Source organism: Ahaetulla prasina, chromosome 2 (genome assembly GCF_028640845.1).
Source record: "Ahaetulla prasina isolate Xishuangbanna chromosome 2, ASM2864084v1, whole genome shotgun sequence".
In the NCBI taxonomy this organism is placed as follows: Eukaryota; Metazoa; Chordata; class Lepidosauria; order Squamata; family Colubridae; genus Ahaetulla; species Ahaetulla prasina.
Window position 1 is genome coordinate 78835713 of NC_080540.1, and position 19126 is coordinate 78854838.

The following is a 19126-nucleotide window of genomic DNA, read 5'->3' on the forward strand; positions in this document are numbered from 1 at the left end:
GCTCTGTTTTCACTGACAGAGGGTTGCAGGAGGCTGTCGCAGCTGAAAATGGCGCTCAGGAGCCCGTTTTATCTGCCAGAGGCACCATGGGCCAGTCCTTTGTTGTTTCCAGGGCAACCCTGCAGGCCAGATCTAAGCACTCTGTGGGCCGGATCCAGCCCCCGGGCCTTGAGTTTGACACCCCTCGTTTAAAGGCAGGAATGGGAATAGGAAAGGTCTGGGGGGATCCCATTTCCATTTTTAAAATCTCTCCATAATAATCAGAATGCCAAAATTGAGCAGGATGGTTGCTTGACAACACAATTTTTTGGGGGGGTTTAAGGGAGGAACAAGAAGCCTCCATTCCATTTCCACTTTCTTTTGGAAACATACAGACCCAAATGCAAATGTTGCCATTAAAAAAAAAAAAAAGCTCTTTCGCCACTGAATTTCAGCAAGATGATCTTGAGACCTTGGGGTGAGAATGAAAGCAGTCATGGGTTGCTCAGCTCACAATAATTATATAAAATATGTTAGGCTGAAAAAAGGAACTGACCCAAAGACATGACTAAATAGAGGCTTGAATTGAAGCCTCACAGTTCTAATCTGAAATTTTAAATGTATACAGAATATTGGCTTTGGAAACAGTGAATTATATCCTCCAGAGGAGTAAAAATAAAATAAAATAAGTGTTCAGGAAAGGAACTACAAATTCCTCCTAGATTTGATATAGGCAGAATAGAAACTATCCTATTTTCCCAGAGGAGAAGTAATGAAGTTCATTATGAAACTCAAGATACTGAAAACTTAAAACCAGCTCTTGCTTTGATAATTTGCCATTGATTTTAATGAGAATGAACAATGAGTTCCTTGAGGATAATCCTGCAATCTGAGTCATTGCCTTGAGTTATGCACAGGGTTCTCATTCACTAAGGTCCTAAAAGAAAGAAAGGGATTGGATGAAACTGGAGTGGACAAAAGCTTTTTCAGACATTTGAAGTCTAAGTAGTGCTACTTCCAATTTATTTATCGAAAGGGGGAAAGGGGGGTGTGTGTAAAAAAATAATATAACATATACTTTTGAGAAAGTACAGCTTAAGAAATAAGAGTTTACCAACAGAAGAGAGAACATTTGCAGCTCAAAGTTGGCTATGAAGTCTTAGTTCTTTTCTTGCAGATGTTTCATTATCCTATTAGGTAACATCTTCAGCACTAGAAGCAGGGATGAAATGCTCCCGGTTCAGACCAGATCGCCTGATCCAGTAGTGATGGCAGCGGGTGGTTCAGAGAACTGGTAGCAAAAATCCCTGCCCCCCCCCATGCCTAGCTGAGCCGCGCGATCATCAGAGGCTTTTTTTTTTTTACTTTTAAAAGCATTTTTTCTTTGGCCAAAAAAATGCTTTTAAAAATTAAAAAAAAAGCCTCTGATGGTCACGCGACTCAGCTGGGATCGTCAGAAGCTTTTAAAAGCATTTTTTTACAACCTCTTCAGCTGAAGAGGTTGTTGAAAAAATATTTTAAATATTTTTAAAAAGCTAAATATTTTAAAATATTTTAAAAGGCTCCTCTGACGATCCCAGCAGAGTTGCCTGATCGTCAGAGGCTTTTTTTTCTTTTAAAGGCAAAAAAAATGCTTTTAAAAGAAAAGAAAAGCCTCTGACGATCAGGCAACTCAGCTGGGATCGTCAGAGGAGTCTTTTAAAAGATTTTTTTCTACAACCTCTTCAGCCAAAGAGGTTGTAGAAAAAATGCTTTTAAATGTTAAAAAAAAATGTTGGCCAAGCCCACCCAGTCACATTACATCCCCCCTGCACCAAGCCACGGCCACAGGACCGGTAGTAACAAAGTTTACATTTCACCCCGACTAGAAGCAAGTGGGATTTGCTCTCTGTTGATATATGATTGCAAGAAAACAACCAAGCTCAGAAAACACTAATGACTACAAAGTAAAAGCTTATTTGTGTAAGGCTGAAAAGATGAGAACCCACAGTTCCCGGACTTACAGGTGGTTGTTACAGAAATACACCACGACTGCCTGACTTTAAGGCCATGAAACATCACGCCAAATACCTGTTAATTTGCGAAGGTGAAATGTTGCCTCTCTGGCAGGAGTGAGCTTGGTGGGGGTGTTAATGCCAGCTCTGTACCTTCAAATGAACCATAGCATCAATGGCTCCTCAGTTATCAAATCTGACTGAGGTTCATACAGGAAGCTGAGCAGGGCCTGAAATTCTGCCATTTAAGCACCTTCCTCTCCCTTTTAAATCTTTTCCTACGCAGGTCTGAACATCTTCTCTCTCCTCAAAGGAACAGCAACTGCTGCTGCTGTGTGTTGGTGGGAGCTCCCTGCCATATGTTGGGCATTATCCTTCCCGGCAAGGGAGTCCTCTCCCCATCGCCTTGATGTGAGCTCCCCGAACTGTAATTCTCTACCATTAGGCAGAGCTGCTTTTCCCATCCACAGCTCAGTTCAACTCAGAAGCCTCAGGGGAGCCCAGCTGCCAAGACAAAATAGACATGAAAAACATTCAAGGCAAGGAGAGAGGAAGCTATTCCCACAATGCTTTCGCTGGATCAGGACTAACCGTTCCCTGCTCAGATCAGTTAACCTTGATGAATTTGGAGCAATTATTTTCTGCTGCCTTTCCCACTTCATTAAGATGTTGCAGCCCAGTTAAATGTTTTCTCACACGTAGAGCAGTTGCTGTGGGGCAAAGGAATACTTTTTACACTTATAGTTCTGTCCCCATGTTGCAGTTCTGCCCCTCCCAGTGGTGAAATCCAATTTTTTTTACTATCTTTTCTGTGGGTGTGGCATGGTGTGGCTTGGTGGGCATGGCAAGCGAAGGATACTGCAAAATCTCCATATTGCAAAATCTCCATTCCCAGCCCACTCTGGGGCCAATCAGAAATGGCATTTGCCAGTTCTCCGAACCACTCAAAATTTCCGCTACCGGTTCTCCAGAACCTGTCAGAACCTGCTGGATTTCACCCCGACTAGAAGCAAGTGGGATTTGCTCTCTGTTGATATATGATTGCAAGAAAACAACCAAGCTCAGAAAACACTAATGACTACAAAGTAAAAGCTTATTTGTGTAAGGCTGAAAAGATGAGAATCCACAGTTCCCGGACTTACAGGTGGTTGTTACAGAAATACACCACGACTGCCTGACTTTAAGGCCATGAAACATCACGCCAAATACCTGTTAATTTGCGAAGGTGAAATGTTGCCTCTCTGGCAGGAGTGAGCTTGGTGGGGGTGTTAATGCCAGCTCTGTACCTTCAAATGAACCATAGCGTCAATGGCTCCTCAGTTATCAAATCTGACTGGGGTTCATACAGGAAGCTGAGCAGGGCCTGAAATTCTGCCATTTAAGCACCTTCCTCTCCCTTTTAAATCTTTTCCTACGCAGGTCTGAACATCTTCTCTCTCCTCACAGGAACAGCAACTGCTGCTGCTGTGTGTTGGGGGGAGCTCCCTGCCATATGTTGGGCATTATCCTTCCCGGCAAGGGAGTCCTCTCCCCATCGCCTTGATGTGAGCTCCCCGAACTGTAATTCTCTACCATTAGGCAGAGCTGCTTTTCCCATCCACAGCTCAGTTCAACTCAGAAGCCTCAGGGGAGCCCAGCTGCCAAGACAAAATAGACATGAAAAACATTCAAGGCAAGGAGAGAGGAAGCTATTCCCACAATGCTTTCGCTGGATCAGGACTAACCCATGAGCAACCGTTCCCTGCTCAGGTCAGTTACCCTTGATGAATTTGGAGCAATTATTTTCTGCTGCCTTTCCCACTTCATTGAGATGTTGCAGCCCAGTTAAATGTTTTCTCACACATAGAGCAGTTGCTGTGGGGCAAAGGAATACTTTTTACACTTATAGTTCTGTCCCCATGTTGCAGTTCTGCCCCTCCCAGTGGTGAAATCCAATTTTTTTTACTATCTGTTCTGTGGGTGTGGCATGGTGTGGCTTGGTGGGCATGGCAGGCGAAGGACACTGCAAAATCTCCATTCCCAGCCCACTCTGGGGCCAATCATAAATGGCATTTGCCAGTTCTCCGAACCACTCAAAATTTCAGCTACCGGTTCTCCAGAACCTGTCAGAACCTGCTGGATTTCACCCCGGCCCCTCCCCATCTTCTGTAGCCCAATGTCTAGGACCAAGCCTTGTTTTTACTGATAGAAGTAAACCCTGTAGCTTAGGGTTAAACTGGGCGGTCCTTGGTGCTCTGTGAGCTTGCTTGTTTTCTTGCAGACATTTCATTACCGAACTAGGTAGCATCATCATCACTGCTTGTAGGGAGAAGGGTTTGCTTTCATTTTATATACTAATGGCTTGCCCTGTCAGTGTTGGTAGAAATGACCTTGATGGTTCCTTGACTGAATTGTTGTTTACTGTTAGCTTGTTTGGCAGTTCAAGGAACCACCAAGCTTACCAACTTACCAACACCAAAATGCCTGCAAGGAAACAATCAAGCTCAGAGAACACCAAGGACCCCACAGCCTCGCTTTTGTTAATGACATCATGTCTGTTCTAGAGATTATAAATTTCATGCCAGATTTGCTTTTTTTCTACACAGTCCTATTTTTCTTTTAAGCTCTTCAGACTATACAGCCAAAGGACAGGTAAACCTATATGAGGGAGGGACATCTGTGTGTCTATCTCACATTTCACTGACTGCAACCAGGAACTTGTCTATAGCTATACCAAGAACTATCACTCCATCATCTTGGTTGCCCGTATATACTTGTCTTCCAATTCCTGTGTCAACTCTTTCTTGCTCTTCCTCTCCTCTCTTCCTTCCTTCCTTCTGCTTCCAAATTACTCCAAACCTGATTCCATTTGATTCAACACACACTCCACACTTCTCTCCTCTTTTCTACCACTGATATTCATTCACTTCTATTTCAGAGTTGTTCCACAGCTTATTGATGTCAGGCCTTCTTTCTCCTCTTTCACCTCTTCAGGACAATGAAGTGGCTCAGCAAATCTTCACCACCTTCTACTGGAGCTTCGATCTCACAGCCTGCCATCTCTAAGCCACCAAATCTGAGATACTGCAGCTCTCAGCCTTCCCTCTTTCCCAATCCTAAGAGCCATTTCTGACTTTTTGCCCATCTCTATTATTAGCCTATGTACAATCCTCCCAAATGTTGTTCTCTACCTTGAGATTTTAGGATATGATAATACCCAATTATGCAGCTCTATGAAGAGTTGAAAACGAAGAGCCAGCTCTCTATCCAGCTGCATTTTTTTTAACCAAAACATTTTCATATTGACTTTTGGCCCAATGGCAATTTATCAGATAAAATATTAAAACAAGAAAGTCTTAATATATAATTAATTAAAATAGCATGTGTGGACCAGACCTTTATCTCCAGGTGCTGTTCAAAAGATATTTTAAAAGATATGTGCTATAAAATATCTGGAAAATAACGTGCTATAAAATATCTGGAAAATAAATCCAATTACAGCATTAGAAACAGCAGATGGAAACTGTCTGTGGACAAGGCTGAGTGAAGAGGGAAATTCTGCCCCTTTGGGAATGTTTATAGCCTGTCACATAGGAATCCAGAATTCGGTAAAACGGGGAAAGGGTGTTAAAGCACAGGGTGCTTTAAAAGGTCTTTAAACATTGTCTCATGTGTTTGGGGATGATCCTGTTTCAGGATAAGGTCAAGATAAGCAGATCAAAGCAAGGGAACAGTTGCTTGAGATTTAGCTCAAGTGAGAATATATGGAAACAAGAAATGAGATTGGTGTTACTTAAACTCTTGCTTGCTTATGTATTTATTTGTCTGTCTGTCTTACAACCTGTCTTTTGAGACTAAGCTTTGCAAGTATCTTAAAGAAAGATTTCACTGCATGAAGAGATTTTCCAAATACAAATAATACAATGCCATTTCAGAACCAAAAGTCCACTTGAAATGCGGGAAGTAGCTTGATGTTCAATTTACAACACTTTCAACAGAATGCAGAATGAAGAAATTTTCCAAATACAAATGCAGTTATAGAACCCCAAATCTGCATAAGAATAGAATAGAATAGAATAGAATTTTTTTATTGGCCAAGTGTGATTGGACACACAAGGAATTTGTCTTGGTGCATATGCTCTCAGTGTACATAAAAGAAAAGATACGTTCATCAAGGTACAACATTTACAACACAATTGATGATCAATATATCAATATAAATCATAAGGATTGCCAGCAACAAGTTATAGTCATACAGTCATAAGTGGAAAGAGATTGGTGATGGGAACTATGAAACGATTAATAGTAGTGCAGATTCAGTAAATAGTCTGACAGTGTTGAGGGAATTATTTGTTTAGCATCAAGTATTGAAAGTGACTTGATGCTCAATTCACAACACTTTCAGTAGAACAACTGAAGCATATAACTGTTTATGGTCCATTTAAAGTTAAAGAAGATGGGGGTAAATCAAATACTTGCTAACATATTCCAAAACTGCATAATAGAATTCAGGGGGGAAAATGAATGCCAGTCTGCAAATATAAAGGTAGTTCCTTATTATTTTGAATTGCTCTGCTGGTCTCCATTCTCCAGTTAGAACAGTGTTAAAATAAACTTTAATTGCTGTCATCACCACCAACACAGAGTAGGCCCTAAAATGGCTTCCATTTTTTTGTTGTCATATTTACCTTTACTAACTTCCAGGTGCAATTCAAGGTGTTGGTTATCACCTTTAAAGCGCTCCATGGCATAGGACCGGGTTATCTATGGGACCGCCTACTGCCACTAATAGCCTCCCAGCACCCTGTGCGCTCCCATAGGGAGAGCCTCCTCAGGGTGCCGTCAGTCAAACAATGTCGACTGGCGACCCCCAGGGGGAGGGCCTTCTCTGTGGGAGCTCCTGCCCTTTGGAATGAGCTGCCTCCAGGGTTACGTCAACTCCCTGACCTCCGGACCTTCAGACGGGAGCTTAAGACCTTTTTGTTCTATCGTGCGGGGCTGGCCTAACATAATTTTAATGTGGGGGTTTTATTAGGGTTTTATGACAGTTTTAACTTATTTTGGCCAAATTAGAATCAGATTTTTAAAATGTTTTAATTTTTGTCTATGTTGTTTTATTCTGGCTGTAAACTGCCCTGAGTCCTTCGGGAGAAGGGCGGTATAGAAATTAAATAAATAAATAAATAAATAAATAAATAAATAAATAAATAAATAAATTCACTTATTTCCCTGTTAATTCACTTGTTCCATTTTTCTTCGTTCTGCAGATAATTAACTACAGTAGTTACGTTTCTGAGTTAAAATCAATATTTTATCAATCTTTCAGTAAATAATGTCCCAAGTCATTGAGAAACCATGTGGGTTTATCAATCTTCATGGCCAAAATATTAAAATTAATTCCTTGCCTCTGTTGGGCCAAACCTGATCGGGAGAATAGAGCTTTCGGTGGATCATCCCAAAATAATTTAGCATAGAGCACCAGATCTCAGTTAGGCCCTGTCTTATATAATTCAAAATAATTCAAGGCTTCCATGGTAGCTATGAAACCTCTTGTCAAAGTAGTTTTAATGTACACATTGAAATAGTTGGGTAGCAGATAGTCTTACATAGTGGAAAGATCGCAAAGAAAATCACTAAAGTTAGGAATATAACTTTTGTATTTTAAAAAAAAGGAAACTTAAGGCTGAAGTTTGCATGAAAAAATATGTTTTCTAAAAATAAAGGTAAGGTTGAAATAACGTGATACTGTAATAGGAGAGCCTACTTACTTAAGATTATTGACAGCTGAGAACTCTAGTGTGTTTTGCTCCTTTACCTAAAATAAGATAAGTAAAAACTATACAAGTTGAAAAAGAAAGAGAATAAAGTCACTTTATATTTTATCTATCTTTGAAAAAGAGAGAGAGAGAGAGAACTGATCTAAAACTAGACACATGTTTCAAAAGTCCTGAGAATATCAGCTTAACTGAGAGGAGACATATTTCACAGACACATGCAAAGCAAGGCTTTCAGATAAAGAAAGGAGATAAATGTGCAGAGTTCAGAATCCTTCTGCCAGCTTTAGCAGCCAATAGATTTATAGGTGCAGAAAATCGGTGCATGCAAACTTAAATTCCAACAAAACTCATGCATATGCATATTATGTGTATCTTTGTATACTGCCATAAAATCAATTTGGATGATAGGAAGGAAGGAAGGAAGGAAGGAAGGAAGGAAGGAAGGAAGGAAGGAAGGAAGGAAGGAAGGAAGGAAGGAAGGAAGGAAGGAAGGAAGGAAGGAAGGAAGGAAGGAAGGAAGGAAGGAAGGAAGGAAGGAAGGAAGGAAGGAAGGAAGGAAGGAAGGAAGGAAGGAAGGAAGGAAGGAAGGAAGGAAGGAAGTTACTAAGAGGTTTAGAGTTTATGTGGAATAAAAAAGATAAAGCAATGGTTTCAATATAAAGATACTAAAAATGGCAAGTGTTCAACAGAATTATTTCAAAACGTGGAAAAAGCAATTCCTTTTGAAGAAAGATGACCCTAATAAACAAACATGAGGAGAGAAGGGAGAGACTCCTCAGAAAATGTTTTGCCATACATCTCAGAAGCAGTTTGAGCATATCTGAAGAAGGCTGAGAGCTTGCTAAAGAACAGACTCTGCTCTTTCCTTCACTTTCCTTCACCTTAATCTAGGTATACTTAACTTTCTAATACTTACTGTAACTTTCTAACTTCCTTAAGACTGGCACAGGGCGTTACTATACTAAAAGCATGTTCAAAGCTACAAAGAAATATGAGAATAGATTGAAGCCCAGCAAGAATTTGACTCTATCAATAAAAGATAATTTATTTTATTTCCATATTTCTAGCATATTCAGAGCAACTCAGCAAAGCATTAATGCAAATAAACAAAAATTCAATAAATATATAGAATTAAGGCTATTGAATCTAACCCATTACTCAGCACAGGTTGTTAAAATGTCAGAAACATATAAATAAACTATCCTTGCATGAGATCTTTGGAAAGAGAGAAATAAAACAGAAAGTGCAAAAGGTAGTGTATGAAGATGTGATGGAAACCTGGGATGGCTTGCAAGGGTTAAAAAGAGAAAGGTATGAGTGAGGGTGATGGTGTAGATTAAATATATTTGGATTGTGCCTGTAATTTATTCTGTAATTCTTTGATACATTTTGTATAATGTTGCTTACACTGAAAGGAAGTCACAGGAGTATATATTTATATACCGTATTATGTTTATTAATGATTATGAATATGGTGACTTTGAATCGTTGTTGATTCTTGGCAACTGCCTGGATGAATCTCTGGGGAAAAAATCAGTCAGGAAGTGATTTGCTACTGCTTCTTCCTAGAGCTGAGAAAGAGTGACCATCCCAAGGTCACCCAGCTAGATTTATTCCTAAAGTGGGAGTAAAACTTTCTATGTTGGGAATAAAAGGGATGCATTTAATTATGAAGAAAAACATACATTAAAGAAAACAATACACTTTCAAATTAAATAACAACAAAGCAGGTAAATGGGCAACACAATAGCAACAGGTAGTGTTGTGGTCCGCCAGTAGCCTGCAGAGCTGGCAATGGACTCAGACAGCGATGAGGCTGAGGAAAAGTGTGGGCCAGTCCTGGAGGCTGGGGAAGGCCCGGATGAGGGCTCTGGATTGGAGGCTGAGGTGGGGCCAGGGCCATCGAGGAGTTAGGTGCGGACCCCAGATCCTCCAGAGACTGACAGTACTGAGGCAGAGGAACAGGAGGAGCCTGTTCCTAATGCACACATGAGAAGAGCTGCCAGAAGGCAAGAGCAACTCAAGCAAAGAGGATGACTCGGGAATAGAGCCAAGAGATGATTGGCCCCTCCCATAAGGCTTAAAAGACCAGCAACGGCGTTTGGGCTCTTTGCCGGAAAACAACATTGATAGCTTCATCTTGTTGCATTTATTTTGTATCTTCTTGTGTCTTCTGAACTTTTGCCAGGAAAGGCCTTTGGCAGTTTGCCTAATTGGACCAAGGGTGGTGATAGGACTGAAGAATTCTGTTGGGAGGAATTTGCTTTAATTTAGTTGAACTACGCTGAGAATGAAGTAATTCTCAGGTGTTCGAATAAAGTTCGTTTTTAATTTACACTGACTGAGTTTCCTACTACCTACTTGGGCCTGGGTCACAACAGGTAGTTTACCAGTAAGCATGCAAATTTCTATATGTAAATGTCAAGGAGCAAGGCTAAAATATTTAGAAACTCAAGCAATGAAGAAACAGTCATTTACAATAGCCATGCAAAACCTACTGTAAAGGACAACTTTATCATTTCAACTACACCAGAGAAGATAGGAGTCTGTGTGATGATCCCTGAGCCCTACCTTCCAGAGAGCAAATGTTTACATACATACTCTTCAGTTTGGGGTTAGCTCTAAATGCTCCAGGGCTAAGAACTTGTACACTGAATACTTGCTTCTTTCCCAATTATTCCACTTCAGTAGATGCTGGGAATGGATCTAATCCACTGGGAAGCAAGCAAGGCAAAGCAGATGGTACATCTATGAACTGCAACACTTTTCCACAGCTGAGCTGTGACATTCATATAAAAGGCAAACATAACTGCATTGCTATATCAGGAAACAATACAGTTCAGAGTTACGGATTCATTTATCAGAGCAAAGCCAGATGGCAAAAATATGGATAGGTAAAAGGGAGTGAGCCAGTTAGGAATTTAGAATTGGGGGAGGGGGGGAGACTGTCAATCTTGAAGCAAGATTTAGCAAGATTTCTATGTTTGGTGGCCTAAAAATGAACAATCCAAGATGAGATTTAACACGTGAGAATTACTCAAACCTGTGGTATGGTTCTTCTAAGCTTTGCTTTGTTTGGAAACCTTGAAATCTTTGGACCATGCAAGGGGTGAAGGTGAGAAGATAATTCATCATAACTTACCTCACTGCAAGAAAGAGAGATAAGGAAGTGCAGTGGAATTTGTGTGCCTCCCTGTTTAATAATGGGAAAACTCTGGGGTGATAATAATAATTATAATGAAGAAAGCAAAGAAAAGGGAACATTGAGCAAAAATACCTGCTGACGTTTGGGAAGCCAGCAACTGCCACACTATCGTCAGCACTGAAAGAAATAGGTCGCTGTTGCTGCCTGGGCATGTGTTGGCATTGACGTGTCAGTAACAGTAGAGTGTGTGTGTGTGTGTGTGTGTGTGTGTGTGTGTGTGTGTGAGTCAAACAGTGTTGACACCTGGCAACTGTCTGGACTAGTCCCTGCAGTTCTCTTGGCAGGATTTTCAGAAGTGGTTTTCCATTGCCTCCTTCCCAGGGTTGAGAGTGACAGGCCCAATGTCACTCAGATGGCTTCATGCCTAAGGCAGGACTGGAACTGATGATCTCCTGGTTTTTAGCCTGGTGCCTTAACCACTACAGCAGACTGGCTCTTCTCATAAGAATAGGCTTCCATTAAAACAAAACAAAAAGACATAATATGACCTTCGACATCCTTGCCTCTGTGTGCTAGTCACACAACTTGCACTCACGGGACACAACTTTATCCTGATTGAATAAATCTGCCACCTTGAGTACATATAATGTAATGTGCTCTTTATCAGCCAGACATGCAGTACCTGTAGAGCTGCTGGATTACGTATAGTATATATGTATAGGATCATTGGCTTGTCATTCCAAAGAGCTGAAGCTGGAGTCTAGAAGGCTAGACAGTGCATATTACAGCTCCCCATAGAGCCAAACCATGCATTATATAGACGTGAGGGTAACTTCATCTCATTAGCCCTCTTTTTTCACAGGGAGTTCTTATTTAAAGGTACTGCACCATCTTTTCCCCAAGTCTTGATAAATAGCTTTCTTTCTAACCTTCTCATGCAAGAAAGGATGGAGGAGCGTGGAGCAGAAAGAGATGACAAAAAGAAATTGCCAGCGAGAAAGATTTAAACGATTCCAGTTCTATCACTTTGCCAGTCCTGCTGTGTAGGAGAAAGTCCTTGGATCATCAGTCAGGATATTCTGATGAAATTTCCAATGATTCTGCCCTGTTGATTTTATTATGCACTTAGAAGACATACAGCCACAGCAGGGTAAACTCCAGTCATACACACTTAGTAAATTTTGCCAAATTTTGTAGTCCTTGATTTACAACCACAACTGAGCCCAAAATTTATGTTTCTGAGACATTTATTAAGAGAGTTTAACCCAGTGGTGAAATCCAAATTTTTTTACTTCCAGTTCTGTGGGTGTGGCTTGGTGGGCGTGGCAGGGGAAGGTGCTGCAAAATCTCCATTCCCACCCCACTCTGGAGCCAGCCAGAGGTAGTATTTGCTGGTACTTCGAACTACTAAACATTTCCGCTACCGGTTATCCACACTGCTCAAAATTTCTGCTATCGGTTCTCCAGAACTTGTCAGAACCTGCTGGATTTCACCCCTGGTGTAGCCCCATTTTACTTTCTTGACACATTTGTTAAGTGAATCACTGCAGTTGTTAAGTCAGTAAGAGTGTGCTGACTCACTTGTACATAACTGGGTTAGTAGGTTTATTAATATTCCCAAGCAATTCCCTTCACTATAATCCTAGAACTGTTCCAATTATGTCCAGCCAAAAGCACACCAATGCTAGTCCACAGAGTAATGGCCAGTGAGTCCAGAGGGCACTTGAAAGTTTCCCAAACCAGGTAAATCCACTAGGCAAAATTAAATCCACAATACAAGAGGGTGAACCAGAGTCAAGGCATGGGATCAATCCAGGCAAGGCTGGAATCATAACAACCAGGAAACACACATCTAGAAAATGTACATGTTATTCCCAGCATTACTTTCATCTGTCTGTTGTGCTAAATAGCCAGATTCTGGTGCAGCCCATCAAGAGGAACAAGGCTGCCTCCTCATGAGTAATCAGGATGACCATAGCTGCTCCTGCCTTTTCCCTATGTGTTCTCAGATTAGGTGCAGAAGGCAGTGCCTCCTCTCATCACTGACTTGCTGCAACTAGGTGCTTTCCCCACCTGAAGCCTCAGGACTGTCTTGCTACAGCTGTACCTGAACCAAATCAGTTTAGCCAGCTGTTTGGAGCCATTGACCATCTCTGAAGTACCTCCCCTTCCGAAGGGACTGGTTCATCCCCCTCTGAACTGACATCTCGACAGGCATCTGGGGAAGCGTCTGGAGGAGTCGTCACATACATTGCATACGTTTGTTAATGGAACCTGACTTTCCCATTGACTTTGCTTGTCAAAAGGTCGCAAAAGGTGATCATGTGACCCTGGAATACTGCAACCATCATAAATGTGAGTCAGTTGCAAAGCAACTGAATTTTGTTCATGTGACCTTGAGGATGCTGCAATGGTCATATGTGTGAAAAACAGTCATAAGTCACTTTTTCAGTGCCGTTATAACTTTAAACTGTCAGTAAATGAACTTGTACAAATAAAGAATTGTGGAAGCCCTGGTAAAAGTGACTTCTCATCTAGCCAGAATCAAGAGATATCTATCCCATCTATCCCAGCTGTAATCAACAAACAGGGAATTTCAATATGGCTAAAGTCATGTAAAGGTAAGGTAAAGGTTCCCCTCACACATATGTGCTAGTCGTTCCCAACTCTGGGGGAAGGTGCTCATCTCCGTTTCAAAGCCAAAGAGCCAGTGCTGTCCGAAGACATCTCCGTCATCATGTGGCCAGCATGATAAATGCCAAAGGCACATGGAACGCTGTTACCTTCCCACCAAAGGTGGTCCCTATTTTTCTACTTGCATTTTTTTACATGCTTTTGAACTGCTAGGTTGGCAGAAGTTGGAACAAGTAAAGTCATGTAGATGGGTTTAAAAAACATCCAGAAGAGCAATGATGGTGGGTATGTGGGGTGGTAACTTAATTATGGCAGAGGCAATTTATGCTATTGTCCATAGATATAGGTGGTACCTGGCTCAGTACTAGTAACTTCTAGAGGGATCTTGGAGTCCTAGTAGACAATCAGTTAAATATGAGCCAGCAGTGCTGCATAAACAGAGGGATAGATCACGTAAAGTGTTAGCACCACTTTATAATGCCTTAGTAAGATCACACTTGGAATATTGCATCCGTTTTTTGTTGCCACAATATAAAAAAGATATTAAGACTCTAAAAAGAGTACAGAGAAAAGAAACAAAGATGATTAGGGGAGTGGAAATTAAAATATATGAAGAATGGTTGTAGGAATTGGTATGTATACTTTAGTATAAAGAAGGACTAAGAGTGACATGATATCAGCATTCCAATATCAAACAGCTGTTACAAAGAAGAGGGGGTCAACCTATTCTCCAAAGCACCTGAAGGAAGCCAAGAAGCAATTGATGGGAACTAATCAAGGAGGGAACCAACCTAGAACTAAGGAGAAATTTCTTGACAGTTGGGACAATTAATCAGTGGAACAAGTTGCCTTCAGAAGTTGTGAATGCTGCATCACTGGAGAAAATTTAGTAGCAAGAGAAGAGCAACAAATTCTTGTGCATGATGTTACCAAAAGAACATGTTTTCTCGGTTTCTGTTTAATTCATAGCCAAAGATACTTGTGCCGTTAACACTAGTCTCTCAAAGGCATGTAGTGTCTAGTTGTTTTATTCTTTATTCTTTTATGCTTTATTCTTTTTGTGTGGAGGGGAAAGGAAATAGTTTGGCACTTGTATGACCTAAAATTCAGTTGGCTGACAAGCAGCTGCAAATAACAGTGCCAAGTACATGCAGTTTGCATTTTACAATATTTACACTTTCATCAACCCACCCTTTTTGCAGTTCGGACTACTGAACACCTGGATAAAGATGTTCAGCAGGACCTCAAAGAAGAGCAGGAAGTTTCCAAAAATCACTTACACACCTAGATGTCAATAAGTGCTTTTATTTGTCTTTTAATATCTTTGTAGTGTGAACTATTCCAAATAAAATTTTAAAGCCAGGAATCTAATTTCTGTTTTATGAAATATTTGATATTTGAGTTCTATGAATGAACATTCATGTGCCTCTTTGTATGTTATGCATATAGATATTGTAGATGAAAGAAGGAGAAGGAGAAGGAGAAGGAGAGGGAGAAGAAGAAGAAGAAGAAGAAGAGGAAGAGGAAGAGGAAGAGGAAGAGGAAGAGGAAGAGGAGGAGGAGGAGGAAGAGGAGGAGGAGGAAGAAAAAGAAGAAGAGGAGGAGGAGGAGGAGGAAGAAGAAGAAGGAGGAGGAGGAGAAGGAGAAGGAGAAGGAGAAGGAGAAGGAGAAGGAGAAGGAGAAGGAGAAGGAGAAGGAGAAGGAGGAGAAGAAACACAGAATCATAGAGCTAGAAGATACCTCAGAGGTATTCTAGTGGGGTGTCAAACTGGCGGCCCATAAGCCGGATGCGTCATGCACAGGCCACGCCCACCCCAGCTCCATTCAGGAAAAAAATATTGCAAAACATCACGTGATGGCAACATGACGCAGTGAGTTTGACACCCATGTGAATCTAGTCCAACAGCCTGATCAAGGAGATTAAACCATCCTGGTCAAATAGCTGTCCAGACTATTTTTGAAAAACTGTAGCAATAGAGCAGCCACAATTCTGGGTGCTCCATTGCTGGAGCTATATTCCAAGATATACATGCACACACAGTGCACACAAGCACATTCTATCTTTAAGCTGCACAAAAGCTCTTTCTCCTAACCATTCAGCAGTTTCCCATTTTGGTCTTCAGGATCAATCTTTTATTTGTTGACCCTTTTTCCAATAATAAACATCAAATATCTCAGGTCACTAAGAGGCATAAATTATTAGAATAGAATAGAATAGAATAGAATAGAATAGAATAGAATAGAATAGAATAGAATAGAATAGAATGAATTTTTTATTGGCCAAGTGTGATTGGACACACAAGGAATTTGTCTTGGTGCATATGCTCTCAGTGTACATAAAAGAAAGGATACGTTCATCAAGAATCATAAGGTACAATATTTAAAGATAGTCATAGGGTACAAATAAGCAATCAGGAATCAATAATATCAATATAAATCATAAGGTTACAAGCAACGAAGTTACAGTTATACAGTCATAAGTGGAAGGAGATGGGTGATAGGAACGATGATAAGATTAATAGTAGTGCAGATTTAGTAAATAGTTTGACAGTGTTGAGGGAATTATTTGTTTAGCAGAGTGATGGCATTTGGGAAGAAACCGTTCTTGTGTCTAGTTGTTCTGGTATGCAGTGCTCTGTAGCATCGTTTTGAGGGTAGGAGTTGAAACAATTTATGTCCAGGATGTGAGGGGTCTGTAAATATTTTCACAGCCCTCTTTTTGACTCGTGCAGTATACAGGTCCTCAATGGAAGGCAGGTTAGTAGCAAGTGTTTTTTCTGCAGTTCTAATTATCCTCTGAAGTCTGTGCCTGTCTTGTTGGGTTGCAGAACTATTAGACCATACGATCCCAAATATTTTTTAAGTCATCAGTAGCACAAAAAGGTAAAGGTTCCCCTCGCACATACGTGCTAGACGTTGCCGACTCTAGGGGGCGGTGCTCATCTCTGTTTCAAAGCCGAAGAGCCAGCGCTGTCCGAAGATGTCTCCGTGGTCATGTGGGCAGCATGATTCAATGCCAAAGGCGCATGGAACGCTGTTACCTTCCCACCAAAAGTGGTCCCTATTTTTTCTACTTGCATTTTTACGTGCTTTCGAAACTGCTAGGTTGGCAGAAGCTGGGACAAGTAACGGGAGCTCGCCCCGTTACACGGCAGCACTATGGATTCAAACCACTAAGCTGCCGACCTTTCGATCAACAAGCTCAACATCCTAGCCCCTGAGCCACCGAGTCCCTAAAATAAAATATAATCTTCATACAATCTAATTGAGATTTGGAAGATGAGGACAGTGAATTTGGCTGGGTTTTTTTTTGCAGGAACTTGAAAGATAGATGCATCTTGAATAGGCGATTGCTCAAGGAATTAATTCTTTTATCCACATGAAAATTAATATGATGGGTTAGAAGCTGACTATTACAATTGTTCTTCGTTAAGAATGAGGCTATCCAGGATCTACAGCAGGGGTGTCCAAACTACGGCCCGCGGGCCAACTGCGGCCCGCGGGTCAGTTTTCATTGGCCCGCAGCAAATTCTCGGTGGACAGTGGGGTGCGGCCCCCGTCCTGGCCCCCAAGGAAGCCGCCGCTCGCCCGGTTGCAGATGCGGAGTGGCTCCGCTGGCGATCCCGCCCACCGGGGCTGCGGGCGGCCATTCTGCCACTGGGCTGTAGGCGCCCAGGGCGCCCATGGCTCCAGCCCGGCCCACCAGACAGAGGAAGAGGCGGGCGGGCGGCCATTCCGCCACTGGGCTGTAGGCGCCCAGGGCGCCCATGGCTCCAGCCCGGCCCACCAGACAGAGGAAGAGGCGGGCGGCGCTCTGCTTCCCAGCCCCGCGATCCTCTCCGGGCGCGGCGCTCTGCATGCGCTCAGGGGGCGCTTACTTGTCGCGGATGATGGTCTGCAGCTCCCGGATCTGGTCGTTCATGGGCAGGAGTTTGAGCTGGGCCGCCGCCGGTCCCGGCCAGTCGTGGCGCGTCACCGACGTGGCCGTGGCCTCCTCGGCGCCCGTCCCCCGCACAGCAGCCGTCCCCGCCAGCGCAGCAGCATCGGCTGCCGTCGGCGCTGCTGCTGCTGCTGTCCAGGCTCAGGCTGTCACCGCTGCCCGGGCCGGGGTCGGCGAAGCGCAGCTGCCGAGGCCCGCCCTTGCCGGCATCCCGGCCTCTGCCCCCACCGGGCCCACCACCCGCCGGTCGCGGCAAGGCATCGCCTCCCTGCGCCGCCGGCAGCGCCGCGCGCCGCCACACGCTCCGCTTTACCTCAGCCGCGGGCCCGTGTGCCGGCCCGTGACGCGCCAAGCTCGCCCGCTCCCATTGGCCGCAGCGCCTGCCGCTCGCGCCGCGCCGCCACTCGGCGTTCGGAGGAGGGGCGGTGCCCGCCCACTCGCCCCTAGTTAGCCCGTCCCTTTCTGGCCTGGGTGGGAGCGTGGCACACCTGAGTGGCTGCGAGGAAGCGGTGCGGGCCTCGCCTGGGCCTCCCGGAGTCCCTCCATTGGCTGCTGTGTCTCCCTCAGTGGGAAGAGAGTTCATGACGGACGGAAAATCCCAGTAAATACATGCTGGTTGCCAAAAGCTTGACTTTTGATGTAACTGGGGATGCTGCGAAGGTCATAAATGCAAAGACTGGTGGTAAGTCACTTTTTTCAGTGCTGTTGTATTGGTCGCTAAATGAGTGGTTGCAAGCCGAGGATTACTGGTAGCCGCTGTCAGTATTTAGGTCTCTATGTATTTAGGTTTCTATGCCCATAGCCACATCCACTCAGTCACATGAGGAGTTAGCCACGCCCACCAGTCACATGACCACCAAGCCACACCCCAAAATAAGCCACGCCCACAGAACTGGTACAAAAATTTTTAACCCCCCCCCCCCCCTGTGGCCCGGGCCTTTGCTTATTTTTCTGTATTTGGCCCTCACTCAAAAAACTTTGGACACCCCTGATCTACAGCCTCTGTTGCCTTTATCTGTGTTCTTTAGCACCATCTATTGAGCACCACAAATTATGTATCACAGTTTGAAATTGTTTTGCAAGCCATTTTGGTTTCAAGTGCTTTTTTGAAAGATATATTCATTGTTCCATATAAGAATGATGATGATACACTGAAAGTATATTAATGGGCAGCTATTATTGCATGTCTTAATAAATAATAAGATCCTTATCCACTTTCAGGTTGGTAAGGTTCACATTAGGAGCCACATTGCTCTACTCTATTTAATGGACCTTTGGATATAAACCATGTTAAAACACATCACTGCCTCTTGAGTTAAGGCCTCAGACTTCACAGTGGATATTCTGGAGATAAAATATCTTCCAGTATAATCATTGGAGACCAGAGACCAGTTAATAATATGTATGTTACATCATGTAGCACAATTTTTTTTTGCCAGTGCCCCTTTAAATTAGATCACTTTTATTGAGGATTTCCAGATTTTTAAAATCATGATCATGAGGAAAATGTTCAGAGTTCAAAACTGACTCACCCCAACACCCACTGAAAAAAATTGGAAGTGGTGGGCTTTTGCTCACCTAAGAGCCGTCTTGCTGGGGATAATCCTCAGTCATATTCTAGCTATAAATTGTAAAATTGGGTATTCAGAACGCCTATATCTTCATGAGAATTTCAGTC

General features: G+C 42.7%; 1 long non-coding RNA gene across 1 annotated transcript in view; it reads right to left on the reverse strand.

The window, feature by feature from the left end:
• The window catches only part of LOC131192161 (uncharacterized), a 47782-nt gene that overhangs the window by 7210 nt on the left and 21446 nt on the right, over nucleotides 1-19126 (reverse strand). Inside the window, exon 2 of the long non-coding RNA XR_009153654.1 lies at nucleotides 7721-7767. This is a non-coding gene — a long non-coding RNA (uncharacterized LOC131192161). The remainder of the gene's footprint in view (nucleotides 1-7720; nucleotides 7768-19126) is intronic.